The sequence below is a fragment of the Filicampus tigris genome, chromosome 11, assembly GCF_054856515.1.
Source record: "Filicampus tigris isolate MCC_2025a chromosome 11, RoL_Ftig_1.0, whole genome shotgun sequence".
NCBI lineage: Eukaryota > Metazoa > Chordata > Actinopteri > Syngnathiformes > Syngnathidae > Filicampus > Filicampus tigris.
The window spans coordinates 18,607,317-18,620,871 of NC_141227.1; the positions used below are offsets into that span (position 1 = coordinate 18,607,317).

The 13,555-nt window shown below is 41.6% G+C and overlaps 1 protein-coding gene and 1 long non-coding RNA gene across 6 annotated transcripts in view; one reads left to right on the plus strand and one right to left on the minus strand.

Moving 5' to 3' along the window:
* rgs7a (regulator of G protein signaling 7a) overlaps nucleotides 1–13,555 on the plus strand; it is a 54,104-nt gene that overhangs the window by 3,293 nt on the left and 37,256 nt on the right. The gene's annotated exons all lie outside the window — the stretch shown is intronic.
* Nucleotides 1–13,555, minus strand: part of LOC147140025 (uncharacterized) — a 49,655-nt gene that overhangs the window by 1,649 nt on the left and 34,451 nt on the right. For 2 of the 4 annotated variants that reach the window (XR_015088631.1, XR_015088634.1), the window contains exons 4-6: nucleotides 9,217–9,326; nucleotides 3,953–4,101; nucleotides 298–3,715 (exon numbers count right to left, since the gene is read on the minus strand). This is a non-coding gene — a long non-coding RNA (uncharacterized LOC147140025). Of the gene's footprint in view, nucleotides 1–297; nucleotides 3,716–3,952; nucleotides 4,102–9,216; nucleotides 9,327–13,555 lie in introns of those variants that run through there. The other 2 variants (XR_015088633.1, XR_015088632.1) reach the window with 2 other exon arrangements.

Here is a 13,555-nt window from a genome sequence, read left to right on the forward strand (position 1 = left end):
ACACTCAACAAAAAATTATTACAGACATCGTATATTTAAATACAAGACAAACTTGGTTTTAGAAGCATCGCAAGTGCTAATGCTAGCAGTCAATGTAAAATCCCATTGACAGGCTAATATAAAGTTAGCATCACGTTCCGGGAGTGGTAGTCCTTCAAATAACGAACATACACACACAAATACTGAGGGAACACAAACACACAGGTCATATAACAATACTCCAAGGCATATTTTCATCAATATCTGTGAAAAATTAATTATATTAATAAAGTTCAAGCACAAATTTCTCCTTCTACTCTTCTTATATTTATGTTAGTGTGTACTCCATGCATGCACAGCACCACAGTGCCCCTAAGAGGCCAAAGTGTGCATAGCAGGAACAGCCGACATTTGTTTTTATTTATTGTTTTTTATTGCTAATATTTTGGTATATGATTATTTTACTAGGTCACTAATTAATTTTCTGGTTGTTCTTTCAAGTTATAGTTAAAGTTGAATTTTGGTAATTAAATAAATACTAAGTTTTAAAATTGATGAAAAGATGTCCAAATTAATCATGATTTTAATATCAATCAAAAATAATTGTAATTATTATTATTTATTGTATTTATTATTTTTCTGCAATTGCACAGCCTTATACCAGTGTTTTTCTTAAATCATTTGAAATATGAATGCACAAGTGACGTGTATGTCCTACGTAAAATAAATGAAAGAGGCTTCATTTATTTATTAAAATTCCATCATAATTATCAGTCAATCAGTCTAGGATTTTATAAGCAATTTCAAAATTCTATTATGCGCATGTGTCATGTTTTCCTTTTTTGAATTTTTCCCCAGTTGTATTTTCATTGAATGTCCTCGAAAATGAACGATGCACATTTTTGTTTGGCTGTGTTTGTATCATGCACAAAATGCCTTTTCATTCCTTCTCTGGAAAAATATGATGTAAAACATCTCGTTAAAATTGGAGCTTATTTGCGCAAAAATAGAATTGTTTTTAAACCAGTGATTTCCAACTATTGTGACGCAAATTACGGTACCCTGTGTTATTTAATTGGTCCGAGAATGACTAATTTACTCCAAATTATATCTTACATTGTATAACATCGTCTTTCATCTAGCTATGCCAGCAAAGCTTAGTGACAAACAGAACAATGAAAAGCTCTTCCACTCGAGGGCAGAAGGTACAATAAACCTGAACATAATTATAGCTTTTACCCAGATTTCACATTGAGAAGGAATTGAGATCATCAAAATTTCAGGCAATATTTTGAGTACTTTTTGTTGTTTGGTGGCGTGCCGAGAGTTTTTTCTAATGTAAAATGTGTGCCATGGCTTAATAATGTTTGAGAAACACTGTACAAGACCATAAAATTATGTTAAAAATAAAATTTGGGGGGGCACCCTGTATATATTATGCATCTTCACCTTATCTCTCGTGATACATTATTGATACGGCAGCATCCAATATTGATGCACTGGATTCATATTCGTCCATCCACTGAAGATTATTTTCCACCATTCGGCCCATCATTTGGTGTGTTTCGACGATTTCCTACTTTTGCTAATTTGGGGTTTTTACTAACAACATCATCTGATGATGATCAAGGCATGTGTCCAGGGGGCCCTGCAGGTGCGCCAACTGTTTGCACAGGAGCTGACATACTTTAGTTAACAATGTTGGTAGAAGGCATTTTTGTCTGCATTAATGGAAGGGAAATGACACCACCAGGATGCGAGCGTGTTATCGGAGTGCAAAAAAAAAAAAAAAGGGCAACAAAGACAACTTAATCCAGCACCGCTTCACACATTAAACGGATTCATTAACCCATTAAGGTCTGATGCAACATCCGCATGCAGCATTTGATTGCATTTATGGATTTCTTGTGTTTGAATATGTTCCTGAACATGAAGGCAATAACATGCAGTTAAATCCCCAGTTTGAAATTAAGCATGCATATGTATTATGATGGCAGGGAAACAGGATTTAGGACTGAGCCTTAGCTAGAAGATAAAATGTTTAAAACTTGAGGCGGACTTCTAATTTTAATACCTGTAATGTGACATAAAGATGTACGAGAGTGTGCACTCTGTTCATTTGATCGCAATCTTTGTATGCATTTAAGATGAAACCATTTGTGGAAATTGCTTCCCTGCCAACAGGAGAGGCTTCTGTTCCCCAAGTGGCCCAGACTTTATTAGCCACAAAAAGATAAAAAAAAAAAAAAAGGTCGGATCCATTTTAGTCTGCTACTTGCTGGCGTGTAAAACCCTAAAGCCAAATTCACTTAGCCTCGATGCTAGGCTTCCATAATGAAGTGTGAGCTACACTCTACAGCATTACAGCCTTCGATATGCGATAACATGTATCGCTGCCTGATGGGCCGTTTAATGTTTTACTTCACGTTCAGGTGCACCCATAAAGTGAACATTTTCTCATTTTACTTGCGCATGAGTCAGGCGTGCAGTCAATTTTCGCCACTTCGTCCGCTTCACCCTTCAGCAAGCGCCACCGTTCCATCTGCTCCCACACGGCGGGAAGCGGATGCGCTTAGCATGATATCATAGATCGCCTTTTTTTTTTTTTTTTTTTTCCTAATAGCGCTTGCGTGCTAGGTTATATTGCTGCCAGTGTGTCACAGGATTTGGTGGACTAGTGGCACACAAAAAGCACTGCTTTGAATTATCCTTTTCAGAGAGTAATCAAAAAAATGTGATAGACCCAGGTTGGTTCATAAAGTAGAGTGATACATGGGGCTTTAAAAAAAACAAAAACGTTCTTTTTTCCCCCCCAAGTAATCCTGACCTAACACTAACTTTGATATGAAGCTAAATGTATTTGACTTTAGATGTCAATTTTAGTTCAGTGATTCAAGTGTGGGGCTCCCTCTAGTGGTATGTGAAAGAATCACTGCTTACGCACAATTCAGTTACATTTAATTTTTAAGTACATATGCATTTAATCTTTCAGAACTGTTTGCTTTTAAACTTTTATTTTTGTAAGATTTTTATTCAAGTGTTATGCGCAATACATTTTAATTCAGTCATGTACGGTTTTTTTTAATACGCCGATATTGAAGACCAGTCTATGCATAGTATTAAAATGGCTTACTATAATATTAAATGTGAATTTTAGGAATAAAAATGCTATTTTGTTTTTGAGAAACACTTGGGCCTACTACACTTCTGTATTTTTATCAGGGATGGCCGAGTACTGATATCAGTTTTTTTCAGAGGTAATTACGCATTGGGGGTAAGGGGGTACAGTAAAAGCAATGCAAAAAGTAGCAAAATTTCATAATCTCTCTATATAATATAATAATATAACATCTTTTAAGTAAACGACAGTTAAACACTTCTTTCGTTGTTTCAGGACAAATCTTAAATTCATGTGCCGACAGCTCAGCTGAAACAAAGCATCCATAGTCCACTTTGAGCTCCTTTTGAAAATATGTCTTCAAAATCGGGGCTTCATGCTTTCACACGCAACCCGACTCTTTGCTTCGAACGGACCTTTGTGATGGCGCGCACTTCCTGACCTACATACACGGCGCCATGAAAGGGAGAACGCCGTGACGGCAGCCAGGATGAAAACGCCGCTTCTGGAGTGGCTTTGGGTCAAACTTCAATGGGAAGGCTGCGGTCTTGGGTCAGGCGGATGCCAGATGCTTTTCAGATGCAAGTCGAGGCAGTGACCCGGTATGACTGGGCCGCGCTGTCAGGAGAAAAAAAAAAAAAAAAAAAAAAAAATCTTCAAGTGGAGAGAGAGGCTTTTATCGGGTACGTCTCTTCTGCCTTCTTGTGCATGAATGTCATAAACTCACTGTGTAAATACTGCGGTCAATGTTGATATTAGCTCGCTCTCATCTCCTCAATAGTTACCGTTGGGAGTTACGTAACAAGAGCACAGGGAGTTCTCTGGTTAAGGACAGTGAACGGTAGTTAAATAGACCTTCCGCCAGGACCGCAGCTGTGTCCTTTGGATGGATGGATGAGTCGAGGTGTTGACCTGTTTTCCTTGCAGATGTGTACAGTAGCGATTTCTGTCTCCCTCAAGGACGCCTCAGCCAGAAAGAATCCAGACACAGTACAGTACCTGTTCTGCACAATGGGGGGAAAAAAAACCCCACCTCAACAACAATAAATAGTGCGCATAGTTCTCATGCTCCCAAAAAAAATAAAATCTGCATATAGCAACAGGTCCTGGTTGAGCAAAACAAATCAACAGAAAATAACTGCTGGATTAACGATAATGATAACTGATGACTCCGCTTTACCTGCAGTAAATGTATTCTTTCAGAGAGAGAATTTTTGAATATCAGACGCTCAGTTTTTAGCATTTGCCATGAATCGTTCTTGAAATGGACAACATCAACAAGGTCACGGATGCTTGCTTCCCTGAAAGTCATCAATGCTCCTTGGTTCACGTTCCTCCACTGTTGTCCCCGTTTCTTTCATTCTGCCTTACTGTATAAGTCCCCAACTTCTCAATCTCAATTGACTTCATTTCTCTCTCTCTAAGAACCGAATGCAACCAAAATGGGCAACCGCAAACAAATTACAGTCAGTGACTCACAACGGCACACCTGGCAATTGGCTTTTGCAAATACAAACTCGTCGCAAAAAAAAAAAAAAAAAAAAACATAACCCCTGGTCTTCTAATCGGTAAACAACAATGTGGCGCCAGATGTACTGTAGTGTATTATTTCTAATGAACCACTAACATTGCGTGATTATTAAGTAAGAAGCAGATTGCACTGGCTGCTAGAGCTACACTATAGTATATCATAATAATACAAAGAGAGCAAATGGGCTGGTTTGTAAGAGGGAGCGTGTGGGTATTTGAGAAGCGACTGGCAATGATCGCCCCCGTTCCATCATTAATGGAGAATCTCCCCGCTTCACTTTTTAGCCATAGGTGCATATGAAATTATACATTTTGTGAAGCATTATTGTAACACACTTCATACATCTAGTCAGACTATATGAATGTGGCTTGGCGGCAGCTGGCTGCCCCGAAACGTAATTGTCGTTATGAAAGCTCATACGATACAATGGCAAACGGTGTCATCGAGCCGCGGATATTTGAAAATGAAACGAGCCTATTTTGACGAAGTAAAAAGCAAAGATGGGAGTGCAAGTAAAAATGCCATGACAAAAAGAAATACTCAAGTACTGATATCTGATAAAGCTACTTAAAGGGGGAAATCAAGCCAAACATATTTTTTTCAAGAATATGTTCTATGCGGGCCCACTAGTTGAAACACAGCATTATGATTAATATTGCGTTTGTGGAATATGAGTAAAGCAGCAAAATCTTCCGCTTTTAAGCCATCACAGGGGGTGGCCATTTTGTCACTTCTGTCGACTGAAAATGACATCACGACCGCTAAGGGCTCAGGTGACGACCGATCACAGCTCAGCTTCAGAAAACAGGCGAGCCGTGATTGGTCGTTACCTGAGCCCTGAGCAGTCGTGATGTCATTTTCAGTCGACAGAAGTGACAAAATGGCCGCCCCCGGAGATGGCTGAGTACAGCCCTTTAAGTACAGTAAACGCAGCCGTACAGAAGACGCGCATGTCCAAATGACCGTGAACATTCATCACTAATGTCAGAGTAGGACAGAATCAAACTCTTCAGGATATCTAAAAAAAAAAAAAAAAAATCTCGATAAATGTAAAAGTCCCACTGGCCCCTAGCGCAAGCGTATGCCTGCTCACGTGTGCGTGGCGTGAATAATATGGCGGTGCATGCATGAACATGGCGGCGTGTAGCGTTATGTAGAGCGAACGTTGCAAAGAGAAAGAGCTGAATTTTTCATGCAAGCCGAAAACACAAGTTCACAGCCACTCTGCACGAGGAGGAAACACATTACCGCGCACCAGCCGGGGCCTTTTGTGTGCTTCGTGTGCCGCACACTGCACGACACGTAGTGTAAAATATAGATCTTTTTTAATACAGCATTACTCACCAGTGTCTTTCCGCTGTGCAGCAGCACAAAGGCTGAAAAAAAAAAAAAAAAAAAAAGCTCCGCCCCTTTGCTGTCAGACTGTTGCCGTTAGTATTGTCGTTTTTTTTCTTCTTGTGTTTACACCTTTAAGTGTCAGTTTCTTTTTCAAATCAGGCAAACTAATGATGTCAACCAATTCTGTTCTTGCATTTTGCAATCCAGAATCATCAAAAGTTGCACGTTTACAGGTTAATTCTGAGGATCGATCATTCACACTAATGCAGTTGTGAACTAAATTGTTTTGTATGAATGCAAAGAACATCAGTGGGTATTTATTGCTGTCGTGCTCCTAAATTATTCATTTTCTTCGTCTTCATTGTATTGTTATTTTTATTCTTTTATTCTCTAAACTCGTAGTCTTACGCAGTCTTCAATTCATTTCTGTGGTTGGGATTTCGGCTTGTCAACAGCAAGGCTGTCATTTTTGGAGGGAAATCGCAAGGCTGCGTAGCACTAAAACAGAACATTATCCTGTGAAGTGTCTGGCTGCAGAGCCACCAGTCCACTCATATTTACATCTCAGCTGCCGACGGGCATCCAGTAAGTGTTCTCCCAGCAGCCACTTGAGCTTTTTGTCTCTGTGCGGATCCATTAAATCTCAAATGTACCTATACTGTTTTTTGTTCCAAGCGCCAGTATTTCACACCGTTTTTATTCTCTTCAGTCGATGAAGGCAAGTGCACTGTTTTGCATTCTGGTGCTTACATGTGTGTCAATATGGATCGGTTTGACATAACCGGTCCCCCGGTGACACGCTGGCTTTGCGGCAAATGAGGTAAAAGGAGCATTTCTATTGTTCTCGACTCAGACGCAGTCACATGTTCAGCATGTAACCTTACGTTCAATATAATTACTGTCATTTTTTTTTTTTTTACGACAGTGGCAAAGTCATGATCCACACAAGTCTTCCTTCCAGCCGCACCAGTGGCACCATCATTTAATGTTATCGGCCTTATTTGTGTCACATGACCGAATATGGATGTCATGTTTTTTTTGTATAATCTAAGGGTGTGGTCAATCTGTGCAACTCCTATGGGCATTTTTTTTTCGGAGGGGGGGGGGGGGGTCGATTAAATGGATTACTTTCCATTGTCATTTCCATTATATAAAGTGTACTAAAAATATTTTACCCATGCGACAATGCAGTTTGGTAAAAAGTGTTTAAAATATAAATTCAATAAATACAATAAAAAAAATAGGATGTTACATATTTAAAAAGGAACGCCTGACGATACTTTATATTTTTTTATAAAAGCTTAATGTTACATATCAGAAAACTGCAATCACTTAACATCAAAATTAATGTGGACTACTTATACCCACGTCAACCTCTGAAAATATCAGAATGCGCGCCCCAATATTCTGGATTTTGTGTACGTTAAGCGTCATTCTGTAAGTGAGCGTGAGTGTTTACGTGTGGACCTGCTGGTGACTGCTGACTAATCCAAAATCTCTGGGATAATTTCTAAAAAGAAAAAACCGGAGCTGCAGAGAACATTGAAGGTGCCACACAAGAGTGCAAATAGTGATAAAATGAAGAAGGGCTTGCAGTTAAATCACATACGATCTAATCAGCGCCACCCGCCTTAAGTGATCGTCTGATGGGAGCGCCTCTTCCTGCCGGTGTCTGCATTATTACATTATTTATCCGCCGCCGCCTTGCCAGACGTTCACATCCCCAAAAGTCAGCTTGGATTCTCTCTCTGGCTGGATCAGAACCATGAAGCTACAGGTCATGTGACACATCTTCATGGAGAAGACGTATTACTAACACGCATACAGCTGACGTTTCTTTATAAGCGCAACTCTGCGGTTGATGCTTTGGAGAAGGTGTTGATGCCGCACAGCGAGAGCTGCTGCATTCCCCCCCCCCCCGGTGAGACTCACTAATGAAGCAAGAAATAAACGGAATTAACAAGCGAGGCAAAGGTATTAGTGCATGTTATTGATCTGCCCGTTGACCGGCTTAAGATCGGTTTCGTAGGAACAAGTCTTTGCCTCATCCCTGCATTACTGCAACACAACTGTAATACAGTATTGATGGATAATGCGCGACTAGAGACTTCATTGATGCATGTGTGGCTTCTCGATAGGATGTCTCGCCCTCATCTGCATATGTATAGCTACTCTGTGCTCTTATCAATATCGTTTTCTCACCGTCCCCAATTGTTCACAAGTCAAAGTGGAGAAGAAAGAGATTGACGTTTTTTGTTTTTTTTTTGCACTGCTTTTCTCCCTCAATCTGTAACCAGAAGATTAGGAAACAGAAAGATGAAGGGCGGGTGAGGTGGGCTGATCTATAATTACAAGATTAGAAAGAAATCTTTTGTACATTTGCTCCCAGTGTCGGAAAACATGCATGTTGCTGCGGCTCAACGTGCAAATTATCAAAGCGAGTGTCGCCGGGGCCTGCGCGGACGATTGGCTGACTTCGTAATCCGTCGTGTCCATATTTACCGTGGTCAATACCTAAATGCCAATTAGAGGGGCTGGCATCACACACGCCTGCTACAGTGAATAGCGGCCACAACATGAGATAATCCACTGGACCGCGTAGGTGGCTATATGTTGTTTACGGCAGTTTAACTGTGAAGTCTCTGAAGATCAAGCAATGAAAATAATTAACGACCGGCTCGACGAGAGATTCACATTATGCAGCATGTGAAGCTGTAATCAAAGTGAGTTAATTCACATTTGAACATTCAGCAGTTACATTAGTGTAGACGCAAGCTGACCATGATTAATATTAAGAGGAAAAAACAAAATCCTTCAAGAGGACATGTAAGCAATGTACTTTAAATGCTTCGGCAGTGGACGCCCACTATTCCATGGCGAAAACACGTATACAACTGACACCTAAAATTCTTTGGAAAAAAACCCCCACCGATATACTGCCTATAAGCGTTTTCCATGAAAAATGGGGCTTGATCCCCCCCCCCCCCCCCAACTCCCCTCCCATAAAATAATAATAACCAAGTCCCACCACTAGGCTCGAGTGTCTGAATAATAGCGTTACATCAACATACACTATAGTAACAGTGTGTAAAGTTCAATGAAAAGAGGTGTTGAGGTGTCCACACTTTGTACATGAACCTCACTGTGACTGCCATCCGCCTTCATTTCATCATGTTTCTAAAATATCTGCTACCATGATCAATGTATGTACCGAGCGGGGGGGAAAAAAAAGGACTTATTGGATCAGTACCTGTGTCAGACACTCAAAGGTGCAGCAGGGTTAATGGCGCTGGATGTGATTAAAGGGTGGTATCAAACCATCCCTGGAAGAGAGTGCTATTGATTGGCCCATCTTCCGATCTGCAAGAAAGCAAAACAAAAAAGAAACAGAAAACAATGACTCTTTCCCATCATGTCAAATTATTCCTTGAAGTTACACTGCTAAAGCTTCTGTAATGTTGTGATTAGACGTGATAAAATAGAAAGTTTTGCCTCTTGACAGGATATTAGACAGGGCCTCGGGTATAAGAACCAAGCGATAAATCCCATTAGCACACCTGTGAATATAAATGATTGCATATGACTGATTAAGCGGCTTTTCTTTGTGAAAATATGGGACTTTTCTAATCGCGGCGTCCTAGTTTGAGCTGCTACGTGAAGACAGCAAAGATACCGGCACTCTTTCTGTCCCCCGCACCCCCACCCGCCCCCAATCTGTATACGTCTGCCACAGCTGGAGCCTTTAGTCCTGTCTGTTTGGATTATATAAGGGTCGAAGGCAGCCTGGGCATTAAGATAGCGGCTGACTTGGGCCTCGCTTTTGTCTGGACGTTTAATTCCAGCTCAACCTTTAGGGAACGGTTACAGGAAAACCCCTTGTCGGGGGCTGCGAACGAATGCTCTGCTTCTGGTGTGATGATTTGAACAAGGACAGAAACGCCAAAGTTGGCAGGAAGAGGGAAAAGGAAACACTCTTTGCGGTATCGCGTTGTCTTTGTGACCTTGTATCTCTTCAAAATGGTCAGTACTTTACTCACTCTATCACCACGATCTCATCTTGATTTCTCACCAATGTCCATGTTCTTTAAACCAATGTTTCCTAACCTTAAAGAGGGAAGTCAATCCTATGTGCCGCCACTAGTCTAAACACGGCATTCTGATTAATATTGCATTTGTGCAAAATCCACCCATTTTTAGACATCTCAGGTGGCGGCCATTTTGTCACTTGCTGTCGACTGAAAATGACATCACAGTTGCTCAGGGCTCAGGTAACGATCAATCACGGCTCACCTGTTTTCTGAAGCAAAGCCGTGATTGGTCGTTATCTGATCCCTGAGCAACTGCAATGTGATTTTCCATTGACGGCAAGTGACAAAATGGCTGCCCAAATACGGGTGGATTTTACTACTTAATCATTTTGCACAAACTCAGTATCAATCAGAATGCTGTGTTTGGACTAGTGGGGCTGCATAAAACATAATATTGAAAAGAACATTTTGGGGGTGACTTCCCCCCTTAAATGAGTAAAGACATTTTAAATGAGAAATCTCACAGCACAACAACAAACAAAAATGTCACAAAAAGTACAGTACAATGAAACCCCGCATATACATGATTCGGCATTCACAAATTAGATTTTTTTTTTTGGTTTGTTTTTGTAACCCGATCTCTGAAATTTGCAAAAAAACATCATCTTGGTAGAGTAGTCCTTTGCTGCCATCTTATGGCATCTATAAGCAATTACTAAGCTTCGGGGCAGGGAAGGCGCCAATTCATCGATTTTCTCATTGTATAATGAAATAATTGTGTCCTCATCTTAATTTACTCTTAAATTTGGATTTGAAATATATATTTTTTGATAGCAATCCTGGAACCTGTAATGTACTGTAATATATACACAAGTAGGCAATATATAGTGACCGTCTGCCTCCAAGAAGCAAAGCAAGTTTCTTTCGCCTAAAACTGATTAAAGTCTACAGCCAAGGAAGAACAGCATTACCGGGGAAGAGCGCTCCCTCTCCACAACTGCGCCTCTATGTACATTTCCCCGCCGCCTCACTTCATTGCCAAAGCCCAAATCGTATTTGCAGCCTTCAAAAGTCAACAGCAATAAGAAATCTTGTCATCGTCTTGCTGCGTTTCATGCCTCGCCTCCGCTTCTCTGCAGTTTATTTTGTCAGCCGGAATCAAGGATGTTGTTTTCTTCCTACTATGCATCCTTCTCGTGATTCTCACGTCAGGCTGTCTATCTCCTACGTTTGGGCTCCTCCCCACTTCCACTGCTTTTATGTTACAGCCCTTTCCGCTCCCTGCCACAACCACACTAATGTCCCCTTTCGTTCGTCTTTAACACTTTGATGCCTTTCCTGACTAACTTTCTCTGCTTGTCTCACCCGCGTACAGAAGATATGCACCTCTCGCTTTGGTGACATCCTTACTGTACCCCCCCCCCCCCCCACTTCCCTCCTAACCCCCCCCCCCCCCCCAACGCCCGCCGGTTCCATCCTCCTCTCACATCCCTCTTTGAAGTCGTCAAAGCCCGATTCGGAGCAGCGTGCCACTCCAGTCGGCTTTTATCCTCCCAAAGAGATGGTGGGTATGGGGAGGGGGGTGGGGGGGGGGGCAACATATTCAGACCCCGCTGCAGTATAGTCATCCCTCCTCCTGTGTGAAATGATTCACTCGTGACTCATTGCTTTATTGGGGACTCGAGCTAAACAAAAACAACAAGACTGGATGTGTTGTTTTCCATTCTGGCTGTTTGCAACTGTTACCCAGAGTGGCAAAGCGATTGTCTCCCCTGCAGCTTTGCACGATCCAGTAAGAAGTTGATCTCCCCCAAAGGAGGAGCATTCCACTCGAGAAACCCTTAAGAACTAAGCAAAGCGGAGTATGCACATACCGACAATCGAGCTGAATAAAAAGACTTCATGTAAACACGCTATTCCGAATATACCCAATCAAGCTCATTCCGATCAAGATTTTATTTTGAACGAGAGCGGTGGGTTATGTCGATTGATGATCCGATTGGCATGCATGAAAACACTTTTACTGAAATTGCGGAACAAACCGTCTTGTGACGTCAGTATACGCGTTTCTGTTATTGACGGAAGATAGTAGAAGCGGAGCTAGCGAAAGACATGGCGGGCGCAAGATTGAACGGAACTGTATCTCCGTTATGAAGTGTTAATTGACTCGATGTGACAGCGCGAACGTGAAAGATATGCGATATAACGCTAACATTTAAAGTACAAATGGACAGAACGATGTTTCGCTGACACGGAAGTCGCTACGGCTTCTTCTACTACTACTATTTCCGGTATACTCTATTTGGTCAATCTGCACGTCAAAACAATTTGGTCCGATCAAAAGTATGATGCATGGACACGCAAGTTACTTCTTAAAGAAAAAAAAACTCTGAATTCACTGCACAGGATCCTTAAGATGTTAAAAATCAGTGTGAGTGGACTGTGCTTATTACAGCATTTCTCTAAAATAGGAGATGTTTCTCCAAGATGAGAGAAAAAAAGAATCTCACAGTTGCGTCCAGACATGAAGAAAGTCCTGCGGTGCTCCAGGGATCCCACTTCTGACACCAACATCGAAGAAAGATCTTAGAAGTCAAGCTGTCTTTTGATGCTTTCAATTGGATCCCTCCACTTTCCAGATCTGACTAAAGGACCAAGAAACTCATGTACAAAGGATGCGTGGGCACAAAAACGTGGCATACGCTCACGTTTTCCTTGCTTCAGAGCCATTGTTGAGACAAAAAGATGATGCTGGGCAGTGGCGGTTGCGAAGCACAGTTAATGCCCGGGGCAAACGACCAGCTTCAAAGCGCCCGAAAACCTTTTTTTTTTTTTGTCAACGGGTGGTGCGAGGGGTCGTTTTTACTATTGCGTCGTACTCACACGGCCACCGCTTCTCCGGTTGATCAGCACCCTATTAGAAGGTGCATCTGGATTTTTTTGTGGGTGCCGTTTTTTTTAGTATGAAAGCCATGCATGTCTTTTGTACGCGAGGCCTCAAGAAGACAGCCCGCTAATCAAACTTGTACGGTACCAAAACAATAACAGCATACATACTTGAAGTGTGAAGTCTTAATATCATCTTCACCGTCAAAGGCCTTTCCACAGAAAGCCCTATTCATGCCACATAACGTAATACATTTGCGACAATGAATTTCATGAGGAAATGACTACTCAGTGTCCCATTAGGTATTCAGTTTTGCCATTATAGTGGAGACATTCCTTTTGGCAAACACTCTGGGACCGGATTTGCATAAAGCTACGCCTGCTTCAAGTCATCAGAGGCGCACAAACACTCACAGCTTGCAGGTTAAAAGTAGCTGAGCAGCTTCCACCCGCACCCGACTGAGGCTCACAGCTACGCGCTGTTAGCTCAGCTTAGCGAGCGCACCAAAACCCCATCCGGAGTCAGCATGCTGCTGCTTTCCCTTCTTCCAATGTGGCACCGTGATTGTGATGAATAGTTTGGTTTGGATTTGCATTGAATGTTGTGTGTTGTTGGTGAATATACAGTATAGAACTAAAACGCGATCTCATTTATTTACGTCACGGATGTGCCCC